Source organism: Eucyclogobius newberryi, unplaced genomic scaffold (genome assembly GCF_026437365.1).
Source record: "Eucyclogobius newberryi isolate DKJ021-1_F unplaced genomic scaffold, fEucNew1.0.hap1 SCAF_22, whole genome shotgun sequence".
Taxonomy (NCBI): Eukaryota; Metazoa; Chordata; class Actinopteri; order Gobiiformes; family Gobiidae; genus Eucyclogobius; species Eucyclogobius newberryi.
Genome location: NW_027315857.1, coordinates 9790943 through 9797097, shown reverse-complemented (window position 1 = coordinate 9797097; position 6155 = coordinate 9790943).

Below are 6155 nucleotides of genomic sequence, written 5' to 3'. Positions count from 1 at the left end.
GCCGCATTTCTCGCCCTAACAGCATGACCACATGCTTCAGTCCACCACGGCACCCGCTTCCTATGTCCACTACCACCACTCTTAGGAATCGTGCCTACCGCTGACTGCGTGATGAGCGAGACAATTGCACTATTGAGATCATCCACCTGAGTCAATCCTCCTTCCTGCAGAACCCTAGAACCATCATCAGCTTTCCTCAGGAAAGCCCCCCAGTTCGCCCTTGCCAACTGCCACCTCTGGATCCTCGTCCCCCTGACCACACAGCTCCCAAAGCCAATCACGGTGCGGACTAGATAGTGATCGCTACCAAAAGAAAGATTACCAAGAACCTCCCAACTACAAACACCAGCTAACTCCTTGGACACAAGTGTAAGATCTATTGCACTTTCCGCACCGGTCCCCATATCATAGCGGGTCCCACCCCCATCATTCAGACAAACCAACTCCCTTTGATTGATAAAACCCTCTACCACCTGCCCATACCTATCGGTACCACTACCGCCCCACAAAGCGCTATGCGCATTAAAATCCCCACACCACACGGCCTTTCCCCGAACATCCTTACCGATACTATGTAAGGACTCTAACGTTAACTCACCACACGGATTATAAAGGTTAACCACAGTAACAGCTTCACCACCCAGCCAGACCCTCACCGCCAGGGCCTCCGGCGCTTTACTCACACTGACAACAACGTAATTTAGGTCATCTCGGACAAACACAGCCACACCTCCGCCTCTACCCTGCTCCCTATCATTCCTAACACACACATACCCTTGTATCCCAAAACCCCACCTAGGTCGTAACCAAGTCTCCTGCACGCACATAACGTGAGGCTTGTTCAACAAGGTAGAGACAAAATGCTTAAATTCCTGGCCATTAGCACGAAGACTACGCGCATTCCATTGCAAGACAACCACCGCCATTATGAGCCCCCGGAACCTGACGGCGCATCGGGAGCCCCCCCACTCCCACTGCCAGAATGGGGCAGGGCGCCCTCCCGCAGCGCATCCTCTATCTCCGTCCACTCGGGGCCCCCAGCTCCAAAGTACTTCCCTGCAGCCTTAGCGATGATCTTAGTCTTTTCGGATCTCTTCTTGGTTTGCCCAGTACAGTTAATCACTTCCACTATAAAGAGGAAGAAATCTTTCCTCTTCACAACCAGTACATCCTCCGCACCCACAGGGCCTCTGCCCGTGGAAGCCACACTCACGGGCATCCCAGTGGGGACCTCCCCCTGGCTGCGGGCAACGCTGCCCCCTCCCCTGTCGCCTAGGACACCAGCAGCACTGGCAGCCCCCACTGCATCCACCGTCACCTGACTACCAGACACCTTCTTGACCGCATCCGCGTAGGATATGCCTTGAGAGGCTCTAACTTTTTGCACCTCCGCAGCCCTCTTGCTGAACACGCATCCCCCGTAGGCAGAGCTATGCTCTCCCCCACAGTTACAGCACTTGAGTTTTGCTCCGTCGTCACACTTCCCATACTCGTGGTCTCCTGCACATTTACCACACTTCTGCTTCCCTCTACAGACCGCTGCAATATGCCCAAAGCGCTGGCACTTGAAGCAACGCAGGGGCGGCAGAACATATGGGCGTACGCCATAGCGCATGTACCCAACGCACACCACACGAGGCAGGATCCCACCTTCAAATCTAATCATTATCGACAGGCTGTCACACCTTACCCCATCCCGGGTCATTTTCAACCGCCTAGCATCCACCACCTTAGCTCCAGTCAAATTCTCCTTTATGTCATCCACAGATGTCGTCGTAGGGACGCCTACTATAACTTCCCTGACCGTGCCTCTTACAGCATCAGACACAAGAATGTCCTTCCCCCCCAGACACTTAGCTTCAATCGCCTTCCTTTGCTGAGCCACGTCCTTGCACACGACCAGCAGCGAGCCATCCCTAAGGATACTCGCATGCTTGACCACTCCCACAGCTACAGTCAGGCTCCTTGTCAACGCCATCGGATCCCACCCCTTAAAGGACGCATTATCCTGCGCGAGCTTTATGAACACCTTACACTCTGAACTCACATCCCCGACATCTGCAACCCCCCCGCCCTGCTCCTCACTGAGAGAGCCCTCCATAGACGAGCAAGAAGACGCCCTACGCTGCACAGGATCAGTGGCTCCAGGGGAGTCCTCCCCGCTGTTCATATCGTCACCGACCAGGTCACGCTTCCTCTTCTTCTTCCCCGTCATACGGACCGAGGCGTTCCTCTATGTTGCCGTAATATCCAAACTGTTGTCGTTGTTGTTTTTTATGGCAGTTGGCATCCAAGTGCACGAGGTATGAAGTGTATATGTTGTTTTATGGCAGTTGGTTGTTGTGTTTCTTTCAGCATCAGATGGTACAGGCGCCTTTTATCTTGTCCACACAAATGGGTCAAACTACAAATCATTGACAGGGATGTTAATATTATCATTAGCTCATAAAAATGTACTAAAACCTCCATAAATGCAAATAAACCCATACACATTTAAGTATATGTAAATATAGACATAAAACCCTAAAACCAACACTTAACAATGATAAAAACCCTTAAACCCCTCTGCCAACCCTACACCCCCTACACCTCTGCCTTGGTCCAGCCGAAAACCCTTATAAGGGAGCTTGTTTCTGGAGGGAACCCTTTGAACCGCAGAGAGGAGGATGTTCTGATGCGTCTGGAGTTGGGACACACAGGGCCGAATGACACCCTCAGAATAATAAGGAAACATTGAATAGGGGAGTGCGAGCGCTGCAGAATCCAGGAGACAGTGGAGCATGTCATTATTCATTGCCCGAAATATCAACAGGCAAAGACAAATTTAGAGAGAGAGAGTATGTGAACATGGGATTCAATTTAATATCAAGGAATTATTGCAGAACATCACACAAGAGGTTATAGTAAAAGTACTCCTTATGTATCTTAAGTCAACAGGACTGCTGGGGCCTTCTTCAGTTGCGTGCCAACCGCCAATAAACAATACTAGAAGAAGAAGAAGAAGAAGAAGAAGAAGAAGAAGAAGAAGAAGAAGAAGAAGAAGAAGAAGAAGAAGAAGAAGAAGAAGAAGAAGAAGAGAGAAAAAACCACATTAACACACAAACATCTAAACATCCTCAACAAATATTGCGGTACATCTGGCACATAACCAATTGATTTAACTATTTAATCCGTCTCCCTTTTCCCTCCAGGACAGACGGCTTCAATTAAAGTGCCCCTGTGCGCCAGATCTAAAAATGGAATTAAAAAAGAGACATTACTTCAATAAATATTTTAAATCAATTTTGTACAATTGTCTTTTTAAAGTGCAAAGAGATGCTTAAAGTTCTGTGTGCAATAAAAGTGAAATGTAGTTTAAAGTGTAAATAGTGAAAAGTGCAAGTGTAACTAACGGGCTCATTATTGCATTGTACCATTATTATCTATGTCCAGTGGTGGAAAGTAATAAGTCATACAAATAATACAAATTCCCCACTCACGTCAAATCCATGTGAGAGGTTTTGAGTACGAGAGTACGAGGCATAAAATACAAGGCATATAATACAAAAGATTGGATTGAACACATTGAATATAAAACAAATTAGAAGCTCAATATAGGAAGAACAGATTGCAATATTGTATTATAAGATAGGTCTATAGCATGTTAACATTTGAGTATTATTGTTATTGTCTGTGATTTTAAGGTATTTTGTATGGATTTAGAAATGTAGAGAGATTTGAGGATTTTTTTGTGTTTGGATTGCAGGATAAAAATGTTTACAGGAAATTCCAGTCGAGCGATTCTGATGGGTTTTGTAATCTAAAAATAATGACTCTTCAATAGAGGAATCTGGCTCTTGACCCCCATCCGGGAGCATGACATCACCACATTCTGGTATCTGAAAACAACCAATAACCAGACATCAGGTCTGATGCAGGTCTAAAACGTGACTGATGCGGCTCAATACAAACATAACGCCGAATGAGGCCAAAAATGTGAATATTATTAAATACGAAACCAAACTGCAATCTTGTGTGCAACCAGAAAGAGAACGCATACCACAGATTGAGACCCACTGGTCAAGGGAAATCGGAAATATCACAAAAAATAACTAAATAATTCCTAGTATTACTTTCTATCGTTCCAGTATTGTACAAAAGGCAAAAACGGTTGTTCCAGCTTTGTTTGCATGGTGCGTTACTTTGTAGAGGAGCTCATTGGTTGAAATGGCAAACCTGATTCAAAGCGAGATGACACACAGGGCGATTGTGAAATGTTGAAAATGACTGTAGACTTTTGTGCGTCATTTGCAACACCCATTGCTTGGTCTGCTCAATGTCAAAGCACTCCTTGAACAAAAAACACCAAATGTTCTCTTTTCTTTTAATACATTTTGATGTAAATATAAGGTACACTTTTTGGACCCCGTAAGGAAATGTGTCCTCTGCATATGACCCATCCTTCAAAGCTGCAGGGGCATTTCCTCAGGAGCAGCGGTCACCCAGCTCCAACTCTTTGTACTAGTCTTGGTCAAGAATGTGGCTGGAGGATTTTACCTACTGTGCATGTTTTGGGTTGATGGGGGAAAGTGGAGCACCCGAGGAAATGGGGAGAGAACATACAAACTAAACACAGAAAGGCCCGATCCAGGCCAGTGGCTTTCAGTGTAGTATGTAGTGTTCTGTGACTAAAAACATCTTACAGGTGTTCTTCATGTCTATGGTTGACAAGTCCAGCTAAATCCAGTCTGTTGTGGCATCTTGCAACTTCTACGCAGCTTCTCAAATCAAAATTAATAACAATCACACTGCCGCTCTTTGTTCTGGGATAGGACAAAATATTCACTGTTTAATAGAGAGCTTCCAAACTCAAAGCACTTCCAAATCTGCAGATTGGTGAAGGACAGCAGGCTGAAGCGCGGTGGGGCTCAGGGTCCATTGAGACATGCCATAATTAAAAAGGCCTTTAAATTATCAGAGGGAACCTTTTTATACGCTTCGTTTTCAAGTCTTTATCAGAGTTGCAGTGTCGCAGCGCCCTCTGCTGGCTGTTGGTATACTGTGACTCTCATCAATGACGCGCATTTTCAGAGTTGACCTGAATGATGCGTTTCTCTGCCCTGGTTCTGCCGTGTAAACAAACTCCACTGCTGCCAGAAACTCGTTAGATCCTTGATTTCCCTCCAATCAATTATTCAACTTCAAGGTGTTAGTTTGAACTTGGATAAAATTAGGCCATAGTAAAAGTTGAAGTTATAGTTTCCCTGTTTTGGATCATATTTGGATGGCCTGTGTGAGTTAATTGTTTTAATTTTTTTTAAAGGACATTACCAGGTGTCAGTGCATTATTTAAAAGCTAATTTTGATTGTTTACCTGACAGTTTCGACTGCTGCTTACTCACAATCTTCTTCAAAGTGGTCACATGACGTTGCTGTGACGTGTATTTTCAGCTGGTTTACACAAGTTTTGACGCTTGTTTTCATCTTCTCAAACAAGTGCTAATTTTCTTCACATTCTGTTGGGTAATCATAAGTCCGAATTTGGTGTTAATTGGTGTAATATTACTGTGCCATTACAAATATTGAATTAGAGCAATTAATCACAGCACTGTCCTACTACTACCTTATTTGTGGAGACCTAGACAATTCAACATGTCTAATGACCAGAACTTGGGAGCCCTTTGGAGATCGGGGTTTAGGGGAAAGGAGGCAGACAAAAAAAAAGTTTGTTGCAGCCCTATTGAGCTTTTCACCTTAGTAATTTTATTGGAATAGTAGGACCCAGTTGTTGGAGATTGAGCACTTTTTTTTTGCCTGCATGAAATGGGCTAGATTCATTTTTTTTTTTTTTTTAATCAAACTTTGCTTTATTTGCTCAACCAAAACTTGACCTTCATATTAAAAATTGTGTTTAAATATTTACAACCCTTAAATCACCATATTTTTGTCATGATCAAAGGTACAGCGCTCCACCAAAACTCTCACAATATGGACAATGAAAAAAACCCGGGGGAAAAAACAAAGGTATGTGTTCATTTTGCCACTATTGTGAAAAAAGTAGAAATATTTCACTCATTTTCATAATTTTTCATAATTTTGTCCTCAGCTTTTGCTCACTCTCTGACTATATTTGGACGTCCTTGGTCACATGTTGACATTTCACCTTTCACTTTAGC